Raw genomic sequence first — 12,209 nt, 5'->3', positions numbered from 1 at the left:
TCACAGTGGATCGCAAGCTAAATATGAGTTGTCAGTGTAACACTGCTGCAAAAAAAGCGAACACATCTGGGCTGTATTAGCAGGAGTGAGTAGTTAATAGTTACTCACAATCTTTACACTCATGGGATAGAATGTGCAAGAGACCCGTGCAAAAGACCCATACAAGACCCATACCCATATGTAATACACCAATTTGGAAAGTTTGAATAGGACTTAAGTAGTACATGGACTTACACTGAAGGTGAATTCCACCTGTGAGTAGTGACTTCAAAGGGAATATTCTGAGTAAAGCCAGGTCACATGAGTAACGATTCACAAGTAGGGTTGTCAACCCTCCTGGTCTCGCTGGGAGTCTCCCGGAATCGGACTCTATCTCCCAGAGGCTACTGAAGCCAAACCAGGAGATTTTAGGCTGGTAAAAGACTGACGGTGCAGCGGGGCTAAGGCAGGCTCCCTGCCTTCTGTGGCCCCACACCACTCCTGAACGTATCCGGCACGTTCCTGCGGCCCCTGGAGGGGACCAGCGGGTCTGCGTGTGCCACCCCCGCTCTCACTTCGTAGCTCCCATTGGCTGGGAACTGCAGCTAGGGACAGCACACTAAGCCCCCTGCACCCCCAGGGGCCACAGGGACTTGCTGGCCGCTTCCAGAAGCGACACAGAGCCAGGGCAGACAGGGAGCTGCCTTAGCCCCACTGTGCCGCTGACCAGGAGCCGCCCGGGGTAAATGCCACCTGGCCCGAGCCTGCACCCCTCATGCACTCCAACCTCCTCCCCCAGCCCTGAGCATTCTCTAACACCCAAACTTCCTCCCAGAGCTTGCACCTCGCACCCCCTCCTGCACGCCACCCCACTGCCCCAGGCTGAGCCTGGAGCCCCCTCCCACACTCTGAACCCCTCGGCCCACACCCCAACCCCCTGCCCCAGCCCAGTGAAAGTGAGGGAGGGAGGGGGAGAGTGAGCAATGGAGGGAGGGGGGATGGAGTAAGTGAGGTGGGGCCTCAGGGAAGGGGTGGGGAAGGGGCCGGGCAAGGGTGTTTTGGTTTGTGTGATTAGACAATTGGCAACCCTATTCACAAGAGCAGACCCTAAGTCTGTTCTAGTGTCTGGCCTGGAGTTGGTAGATACAAGACGCCTTCTCTAAGGCTTTTCTCCATCGTCAAACGGAGTAGAATAATCGGCAGTAGCTACTCACATCTGCTTGGTGGGACTCTAATTCTCTAAAGTGGAAGATGGTGGAAAAGGTCATAGAATTTCACCCAGCTGGAAATGTTAATCCTATGTGCCAAAACTGCCAAAGGCTATTGTGCCTTTGACACTTAGATTCAGAATATGAAGAGATTTGAGGACATAGGGCCAAATTCAGTTCGATTGGACCAGTCAGCATCTGAAGAAATTCCACTGGCGTAACTCTGGATTTGGATGCTTGTACCTGAGGCCCCGATTGAGCAAGCTGCTGACATGTACATGCCTAACGTCAAGGCGTCCTTTGGACCTCCGTGGGATTGCTCACGTGCTTAAAGTTAGGCATGTGCTTCAATAGCTTAAATTGCCTGAGAGCAGATGAGGCCACCTCACTTCAGAATAAAGTGCCTGAGTCCAGGATCATACTGGGAAAGAAATGAGGAGCAAAAGTGCCAGCTGAGGCTTGTGGAGAGTAGGAGCACCATGCTAATGATGGACAGAGAGAAAGAGGGACTAAGTGGCCAGAATGGAGCATTCCTTACACTCTGTCATCAGCCTAGTCATGGAAACAATGCATGGGTTTTGCTATCACCCAAGTCATATGCTGGTGGTTTTTGTAGCTGAATCACACTGTATGTGTTGCCTTTAAAGCACCATCTACATTTATATACGATGCTAAATGATTAGCAACAATAACAGCCGTGGATGAGTTCTCCTTGGCCGTTCTGTAAGACTGCAGTAAACTTGTTCCAAGCCTTCCTGTATTTACGGTAGCATTGACTTAACATATTGATTCTTCAGTGGAACCTTTTACAGCCACACGTTTAAACCAATCTTGCCGTGTGGGGAGTGAACGCCAGTGAAGCAGCAAAAAGCACCTTACAGGCAGCAGTTAAGTGGCTACCCCTTGTTTTTGTTTTTTTCTTTTCCAAGGAAAGTGGATTCCTGGCACTTTCTGCAGTACAGGGTGCTTAGTTATCTGAACATGACCAATATCCCAATATCAGCTCAGCTCTTTTGGTTCTTCCAGCAACAGGCCTTAGTCATCATAAGCTGTATTTTATTAATCAAGCAAGTGACCTATGCCAATTATGGAGCATTTTGAGGGGATGATTTTAGAATGAGTGCTGAACACTGTGTTTATTATTACCGAAGTGCCTGAAGGCGGCAACTAAGCACTGTAGTAAGAGACAGTCTCTGCCTCAGGGAACTTACAATCTTAAAGACACAACAGTAGAATTAAATAAGCCACCTGGGGTGTAGGAAAAGGAGGAGAGAGAAAAGTAGTAAGAGCCTGGCTTTAAATGGGCTAGCAGCATACACACATCACTGATGGAGTAAGTCCATCAGTAGAAGAACTGTTCTTTTCTCACGGCAGGATTAATGCAATTCTTTCTTTTCTGGACTTCATCACATTATTTTTAGGAGGTGGCAGATTGAGAATGCAGCAGCTCACCTCTTTACGCTTACACGTCTCTCTCAACCTATCACTCTTGTTTTGAAATCCCTACACTGGCTCCCTGTAAAACACTGTATTGATTTTAAAGTTCTCTTAGTAACACTTATGGCCTTATATAGGTCTGGTCTAGAAAACTGAATCAATCTTTTACTATGTGCTCCTTACGAGCTGTTCTCCACGCTCTATTTGGGGTAATTGCTCTTCTGCCCAAGGATTCACCAATGCACATCTGGTCCCCTCTTCTTTTTCAATGTGTTTGTGGGGTCAGTAGGACCGTTAGTAAAGAGGCATTGGCTAAGATGCTTTAGTAGGCTGATGACTCCCAGTTCTATATCTCTATTTCTCAGGACTTAAACATTAGACTGACCTAGCTACGTTGCTCAGGGCTGTGAAAAATGTCATGCCCTATTCAATGTCGTTAGACTGCCCTAACCCTCACTGTAGATGGAGCTATGTCAGTGGAAGAATTCTTCCATGGACCTTGCTATTGCCTCTCGGAGATTACGTATGTTGATGGAATCACTCCTCCTACCACTGGAGAAAGTGTCTACACCGTAGTATAGACATACCCTCAGCTGCTATAGCCATTGCTGTGGAATGTTTTACATCATGTTTAGTAGAAGCTGGGACATGGTTGAGGGCTAGGTTGCTGAAGCTTACTCCAGCTGAGATGACAGGGATGTTGGTAGGTAGGATGCAAGAAAAATCAGATGAGGGTTATATCTGCCCCTTTAATGGAGTCTGTGTGCTTCAAAGAAGAAATTGTGAGTAACTAGTAGTATCTCCTCAGAGAGCAAATTCGGAAGCCGTCATAATTATTATTTGTATTACAGTGGCACCAAAAGACCCCCAATTGAAAAGGCATCGCCACTGTCCAAACACATAGTTACAGACGGTCCCTGCCCCACACCGCAGGGTATAATCACCAGAATCGGCATCACAGAGATACACTGATCCGCAGGATTCTATTCTGTGAAGACCCACTGTCCTCCCTGCTCTAAAACCTAATCTCTCTCGTTCAGCGCAGGTATTCACTGACTGCTGACATGGTTCTACTTGTCAGCCCATGGGGCCTCCTATTTTATTTTCAAAACACTTGGTTCAGACACAAAATCTAGCAAATAACTTTTTTCTCCTCTCAGTCGTAATAAAATATACAGCCATGCAGGAGAGCCATTTATCCTGTTTTGTGTGCTCTTGTCACTACAGCTGCCGGTTTCCTAGTTCTCGTGAATACAGAGTTGTTCGGCTTCCAAATTTTGGAAGTAGGCCTGCTTGTTGTTGTTTCTTCTCCAGCATGTCCCCGCCCCACCCCCCCGTACCATTCCTAAATACAAACCAAAGGCCAACTCCCAGACTTCTAACATTCTCCATTGCCCAGTGCATTTGGTTGTCATTTACAGCAGTAAAAAGTGAGTGGGAAATGCTTATCAAGGTGGATAAAAGCTTTACAGCCATTTTGCACTCACTGTGCACCAGGTCCAGGGCAACAGAGACTCAGGACCAGTTTTTACTTCCTCAGACAAACTCCCCCTGAAGTCAGTAATGACTGAGTAGGAACTGGGTAAGGAGCGAGGGATTTGTCTCAAAGTGAATAAATGTATCCTCTTGGCCAGTGATTCAGATCATGGGCCAGAATCTCATTTACACTAAAGCCCCTTTACACCACTGCCAGAGTGGTATAAAGGGGCCTTTGTGTAAGTAAGAATATTTTCGGATCTTCCTGCTGAACTTTTAACTTTTAAATGGGCAAACGTTGTGGGCACAATTAAGGAGGCCTTGTGGCATTTTTACTCCTAAATTAGAGATGTGCCCAAAATTTTCCAAAGTTCAACAATACTGCCTCAAAGTTTGGGAGTAGCTGGGGTTTTGTTTCAGCCCATTACATCTCTGCTCCAAAGCCCACTGAAATCAATGGAAAGCTTCCAATGGACTTGACTCAGCTCCCATGTAAAGTGTGACAGTCAGGAAAATCAGATCTGAATTGCACTAAGGAGCCCTAGTCGTGGCCCAGGACCCATTGTGTGGGCACTCTACGATCACAGAACAAAAAGACCGTCCCTACCCCAAAGAAGCAACCTGCCACTTCAGTTTAAGTCAAGACGGGGGAGCGCAAGGAAACAATGAGGTTTAGTCTTCCTGTCAAATTTGGGGATGTTCACATCCACAACTTTTGTTTCGGGAACATCTCCGCCTTAAATATAGGGGGTGGAGGAGATGTTGCCGTGCTTCCAACTGTGGAAGGTGCACATGGTGAGATATTAGCCTGCCCATTCAGAGCTGAGCTTTTTGCTAAGTAGAGCTAGGGTGCCATTGTATAAGGCAGATAAACCCTAGCTTCGGTTTATTTCACTGCAGAACGCTATTGTCTTTTTTAATTCTTCAACACGTGTGCCGTGCTCACTGGATAGGGTTAGGCCATTGCATGACACATTTATTCTACTGCAATAGTTTCATTTCTGCAAAGGAAATCTGCAGTATTATTTCTGCAGCTAACCACGGCTCTGGCATAAATTAGAAGATGAGGTTCCAAAAGGGGAGAGAATATGTTGACGGGATGAACTACAGCTGTTTGCAGTATTCCATTGGCTTGGCAATTATTTTAATAGGAAGAATTACTGGAGGGTTATTTGGCTTCTGCACAGTGTGGTGCTGCATTTGCTGTCAGGAGAGCAGAAGACTGAAGCTTTGAACTCAGGTCTGTATTTTCAAAGTAATTCTAGAAAAAAAGGGGGCCCAATTCTGAAACCTTTGCACGCTCTGCATAATACCTGTTTGCAAGTGCAGCACCAACGAATGGTTGAAGAACTGGATATAAAGATGTAGTAAAAGCTAATTAATTCAGTAATTATTGTTTATTATGTATTTGTATTGTGAAACTGCCCAGAAGCATCAGGAACAGGGTCCATATTGCATTATGATTTTGATTAATACAAAGAGCTTTCTACTTCCTGAAAATATATAAGATGAAGTAAATAATGTACATCCACTCAAATACAAAGAGAATTATCTGAATCGGTGGATATTTGCTCACTGAGGAAAGTCTGGGACCTTCTGAACCTGCTCTTATTGGTTTAATGGAAAAAAAAGTGGAAATCTTAAAATGTATCATGATTTCTGGAGTCTTGGGTCAGTCCTTCTCCTATGGTGCGAACGTGATTGTACTCTCCAGTGCTGTTTTTCAATAGTAAACTTAAGGGTCTATTTAAAAATTCAGCATCACCCTGTGAGATTGCTACTGCTGTGCCTCAAAAATAATCACTGGTGATGTGATCCTCAGATGGCATTGTTCGCCTAACAAGAAAATCACTGCCAAAGGGAAAATCTCCCAGGGGCTAGCAATATTTTAGCAAGCTTGTTGTCTGAGGATTTTGGAGTTCTTCACAGATGTTGATTAAGCCACATGACACCACTGTGATATGGGGGCTTTATTGTTGACTTAGAAAGGGCAGCTGTGGAAACTAAGTCGACGGGACTTTTCGTTGGGCTTTGGATCAGGCCTTAAGGTTTAAAGGCTCATTTGGTGCAAATACATAAGGAAGGGACAGTCTTGGGGACACAAGAACCAGAGGGCCATTGCTCTTGATACAAGGTATTCATAAGTGGTCCAGTCAGCTGATTTGAAGAAGGAGAGTGAAAAGATACATTTATATAGGTTTTTGTATGGCTGGTCTGGTTGGGCCATGCTGTGATTTTGAATGCAACCCCTCCACCGGCTCTGAAGCACAGCAGACCCTGTCAACTTGCTGAGTTTGGCAGTTTTCCCTGCTTCCCCGCCAAGTCTGAGAGCAGCAGTATTCCCAGGCGGGCACCGGTTTGATTAGTACTGGCAAGTGTTAGTGTCATTCAGTGAAAGTATCTTGTGTAGTCATTGTGATTTGCTTTAGGTGGTTTAATGAGAAAATGAATTACCGCCCTCTTAACTTTTACTTTCAAATGAGCTTCCTGAGTCATTAAATATTTAAATGCCTTAGAACTCTTAAAGTTTATATTCTTATTTTATTTTTAAAAAACCTTTTAAATGCATAATAAAGCTGAGAAGTTGTTTCACCAATAGACTTTATTTGCAAGTTTTATCAACATGTGGATATTAATTTTGGTGGATTTGTTTAGAGGATCTAGTTTAAAAAATCAAAAAGTGTCAAGTCCATGATATACAGCATTTGGCAAGACTCGAGCTCCTGCAGAAATACACAGCCTGCAAAGACCTCACTTAAATAGACAGTTCAGAAACTGTGTTGGTTGGTTCAAAGGATTGGTAATAGGAAACCACATTTGGTCTCTGTCTCCTATTCAAATCCAGCTCCAGTGGGTAGCGGCAGAAAGTTGTTACCATCTGCTGGCTGTTGTGTGGGTCACTTGAAATCGATAGGTGTTCACATCAGATAAACACCCACTGTAATTGGCTCTAATTAGCACCCTTGTTAGTCTCGGGATATGCCTACACTTCGAGCGAGGAGTGTAATTCCTACCTTGAGGACACATACCCATGCAACCTCTGATCAACCGAGTGCGCTAAGAATAGCATAGCCACCGCAATGCGAGCATGAAGCCTAGGCAAGTGCTTGGAGCGCCGGGCCCTCCCATCGCTCATGCCACTGCAGCTGTACTTTGTTTTGCATGTGAGCTTGCTCAAAGTTAGCCTTGGTATGTCTCCTGAACTCGGAACTACACTCCCAGCTTAACTGTATGGATGTACCCTCAGCCAGAACTATGTGGGGGAAAACGGATTTTTTGGGTTTCGTGGCCAAACCCAAAACATTTTAAAACGAAATTCATTTCAGGTTGACCCGAAACAATTATTTGTCCCATTTTTCTAATGGTTTTGGTTGAGTTGGAATGACAAACTTCATTTTTGAGGGATTTTTTTTTTCACTTTTCAAAAATAAAATAAATTTGTAGTAAAGTTTATAGCAAAAAGGTGTTTCAAATCAAATTTCATTTTGAAAATGTAGAAACTAGAGCTGTCCATTAGTCACAGTTAACTCACGCAATTAACATAAAATATCATGATTAATTGCACTGTTAAACAATAGAATGCCAATTGAAATTTATTAAATACTTTGGTTGTTTTTCTACATTTTCATGTATATTGTATTCTGTGTTGTAATTGAAATCAGTGGATTTTTATTACAAATATTTGCACTGTAAAAATGATAAACAAAAGAAATTGTATTTTTCAGTTCACTTCATACTAGTATTGTAGTGAAATCTCTGTCATGAAAGTGTAATTTACAAATGTAGGTCTTTGTTTGTTATATAACTACACTCAAACAAAGCAATGTAAAACTTTAGCACCTACAAGTCCACTCAGTCCTACTTCTTGTTCAACCAATCGCTAAGACAAACAAGTTTGTTTACATTTGTAGGAGATAATGCTGCCCTCTTATTTACAATGTCACCAGAAAGTGAGAACAGGCATTTGCATGGCACTTTTGTAGCCGGCACTGCGAGATATTTACGTGCCAGATATGCTAAACATTCATATGCCCCTTCATTCTTCAGCCACCATTCCAGAGGACATGCTTCCATGCTGATGGCACTCATTAAAAAAAAATACATTAATTAAATTTGTGACTGAGCTTCTTGGGGGAGAATTGTATGTCTCTTGTTCTGTTTTACCCACATTCTGCCATATATTTCATGTTATAGCAGTCTCGGATGATGATCTAGCACATGTTGTTCATTTTTAAGAACACTTCCACTACAGATTTGGCAAAACACAAAGAAGGTACCAATGTGAGATTTCTAAAGATAGCTACAGCACTCAACCCAAGGTTTAAGAATCTGAAGTGCCTTCCAAAATCTGAGAGGGATGAGGTGTGGAGCTTGCTTTCAGACGTCTTAAAAGAGCAACACTCTGATGCAGAAACTACAGAACCTGAACCAAAAAAAAAGAAAATCAACCGTCTGCTGGTGGCATCTGACTCAGATAATGAAAATGAACATCATCGGTCTGCACTACTTTGGATTGTTATCAAGCAGAACCCGTCATCAGCATGGATGCAGGTCCCATGGAATGGTGGTTGAAGCATGAAGGGATATATGAATCTTCAGTGCATCTGGCACGTAAATACCTTGCAATGCCAGCTACAACAGTGCCATGTGAATGAACGACTGTTCTCACTTTCCAGTGACATTGTAAACAAGAAGCAGGCAGCTTTATCTCCTGCAAATGGAAACAAACTTGTTTGTCTGAGTAATTGGCTGAACAAAAAGTAGGACTGAGTGGACTTGCAGGCTCTAAAATTGTACATTGCATTCAAAAATAACCGTTTTTGGTAAATAATTCTACATTTGTAAGTTCAACTTTCATGATAGAGACTGCACTACAGTACTTGTATTAGATGAATTGAAAAATACTATTTCTTTCAGTTTTTTACAGTGCAAGTATTTGCAATCAAAAATAAATATAAAGTGAGCACTGTACATTTTGTATTCTGTTGTAATTGAAATCAATATATTTGAAAATGTAGAAAACATCCAAAAATATTTAAATAAATGGTATTCTATTCTTGTTTAACAGTGCGATTAATCCTGATTAATTTTTTAATTGCATGATTAATAACTATTAATTTTTTAAAATTGCTCAACAGCCCTAGTGTTTCCAATTTAGGGATTCTTTTTTTTCTGACTGAAATAATTCAGAGAATTCAACATGAGTTTGCTAAATGTTTCAGTTGACCCAAATCTGCATTTTACTAAGGGTGGGAGGATTTTTTTTATCAGACAGTTTCACACATTTCTAGTCTCAGCAGAGAAGTCAAGGATTGAATGATCATGGAAAATAAATTAGTCACCCTTCTGGAGTTTGTTCCTCTTTGCCTCTACTTCATGGCTGAGGAACACTGGCTGGACAGTGATAGGGAATATTTTATTGCATCTGTTCTGTAATCAAAGGATTTCCATCTCCTGCTTAGCAATCCTGCAAGGTAAATTGGCACTTAGTTCGTTTGACTGAACTGAGAACTGGACCTGTTCATGTCAGTATTCAATTGGGTTTACAGAGTTCTGGTTCACTTATAAAATTCTAGGGGATTGTGCTTTGTGGAAAAATAATTCACCCCATAACGTGCTCAGAAAGAGCAAACCACTTCACAATTTTTGGCTCACATTTTTAGACTTTTGTTTTTTCTCCAAACGCAAAAGGTGTTTTTGCCAACATGAGGCTTGCTGCAAAAGCCAGAAGATTACAAACAGTCTCAAACCAAAATCTCAGATCCTAACTCCAGACCTGAATTTCATATTTCTGAAATGGACAGAACTAGAGCCAAACACTTCCAAGCTTGTGAGTTAAAACTCCAGATCAGAATCCAAATGTTCCCCAAAATCAGGATGTTCCGATTTGGGCTTTGAATTTCAGAGGCTTAAGAAATTCAATGAGAACTGGGCAGCCAACTCCCAGAGACTCTCTTGAAAATCCCAGCCTATATTCAGCCCAAAACAAAATTAAGTTTGAGGTGTGAACTCAGGTCCAGATGCAGTTGTGAATCTGGAGTTGGGATCCAGGGTTTTGGTTGGGGCTCATCTCTCAGCAAAATTCTGTCCAGAGCAAATTTGTCTAATTTGTGATTCATTTCAATGGCAGATCTTTACCATTTTAAGTTATCACAATCATCATTAATGCATAACATACATTGATATACCCTCTTTGTCAAAACACTTTACTAATGTAATACAAACTATTTTCAGAAATCCCTCTACCAACAACTAAAATGTAGCAGTGTCTGGGGTGAAACACAGCCCCTGTTTAACAGCATAGAATAGTTTAGGATGGAAAATGTGGAATGCGATGAAACCTTTTAGAACTTGCAAGTGATCACCATCTTAGCTTTTATGTCTCATCCATAACATAGCCCCACCAGTGTCCCCTAATGCCAGGCTGGGGTATTTACTCAGATTAAGAGTGCCAGCTTTTGAACTAAACACTACTTTCTGAAGCATCAACGGTTCCCTGGAGGCGACATAGTAAATCGGTCTAATCTCATTCAGTTTGCTGGAACATATGGGATTACTGCACAAAGTTGATTGTCTGCGGAAAAAATTATGCTGTGTCCACTGTCATAATTTCAGCCTTAACCAAATCAGCAAATTCTCATGATGATTCCTCCATTTCCCCAGCATCTGGAACCCAGACACTTGAAACTTTGTGGCTTTGGTGTTGTCTGCCCATCTAGCGTATGTCTACACAGCAGCCAGACACTCGCAGCTGGCCTATGCCAACCAACTCAAGCTCACAGGGCTCAGACTGTGGACTGTTTCACTGCTGTGTAGACTTCTGGGTGTGGGCTGGAGTCCAAGCTCTGGGACCCTCCTAGAGCTGTCCAAGTCAGCTGGCATGGGCCAGCTGCGAGTTTTTCTTTGCCATGTAGACGTATCCCTAGTTTCAAGGATAATTATTCCGTGTTCACATTATTGAAATGATATACCATATACTCTGTTTTTCCTTTGCTTATTTGGGACTCATGTCTCTCCAAAACATCCCTCCACTTATCAGGATCCTCTGCTAGACTGCCTTTCTCCTCGCTGTTTGCAGATGAGATCATTCTATGCAGCATGTCCTTTCTGTACCTTCCTTGTGAGGATATCTGGGATGAGGATAGACAAGAAAGGGCTCAATGCTGATCCCTGGTGCATTCCTACTTTTACCAGTAGAAGTTCTGACTATTGATGCTACACCTACATACGTGGCCTGAGCAAGCCCCATATAAAGTTCTGGTACCATTTTCTTCCTTATACATCACCAGATTATAATTTATTTGTTTGCATTATAGTAGTGCTTAGCCATTCATGGACCAGGACTTGTGGTAGGCAATCCCTGTCCCAAGGTGCTTACAATCTAAATTTAAGACAAAAAACAGATGGATACAGACAGACTGATGGAGAAACACAAGGAACAACTCAGACAATACTTGTCAGGCATGACAGGCTGTGGTCTCAGCACCCCAGCAGCCTAACCATTACCGTGTGATGTTATGGGCCAGTTTTTCGTGTGATGTTATGGGGAGGGAGGGAAGCTTCTGTGAACATTAACAAAAAGTTAAATTTTATATTCTGCTTTTTCAGAGGTCTGTGGGCCTGATCCAATTCCCACTGAAGTCAATGGGAGTTGTGTCATAACTGATACAACAAATTGTGTAGTATCTGTTATGCTAAAACTGTATCAACACACAGTGACCTGACCAAAGCACAAGTATAGCTGCCAGATCACATGTTTCCAAAAGTTCATCAGGAGAAAAGGCCAAATGTCTTGTTAATAAAAAGAGATAAGTTTGTCATCATCAAATAATGTTCCTCGCAAACAGAACTGCTGTCTTTAATCTAGATGTTTCGACGGGAACAGCAGTTCAGTGTGTTTTGTCAGTCTCATTAGTGTCTCTGGAGAGAATATTAGAACACTGTTGCTGACAGAACATCAATAATGGTGGTGATGAATTTTTCTGAAGCACTGATTTTCCTCAGCATTGTGAAATCTAACTTATGCATCATCACTAGACATCAGTGAAACAATAATGTAAGAAGGCACTGTAAGCACTGTGCTCTAAATAAACCAATATATTTCAAGTG

The 12,209-nt window shown here is 42.4% G+C and overlaps 1 protein-coding gene across 3 annotated transcripts in view; it reads left to right on the top strand.

The window, feature by feature from the left end:
* EXO5 (exonuclease 5) overlaps positions 1 to 12,209 on the top strand; it is a 491,361-nt gene that overhangs the window by 447,612 nt on the left and 31,540 nt on the right. The window contains exon 1 of one of the 3 annotated variants that reach the window (XM_084651338.1): positions 5,323 to 5,340. The exons of the other annotated variants lie outside the window; for them this stretch is intronic. The gene's annotated coding sequence lies outside the window, so the exon portion shown is untranslated. Of the gene's footprint in view, positions 1 to 5,322; positions 5,341 to 12,209 lie in introns of those variants that run through there. 3 annotated transcript variants of the gene reach the window in all.

Source organism: Lepidochelys olivacea (assembly GCF_965140295.1).
Source record: "Lepidochelys olivacea isolate rLepOli2 genome assembly, chromosome: 17".
Taxonomy (NCBI): Eukaryota; Metazoa; Chordata; order Testudines; family Cheloniidae; genus Lepidochelys; species Lepidochelys olivacea.
The sequence above is the reverse complement of the archived record's forward strand: the minus strand, read 5'-3'. Positions and strand labels throughout refer to the sequence as shown.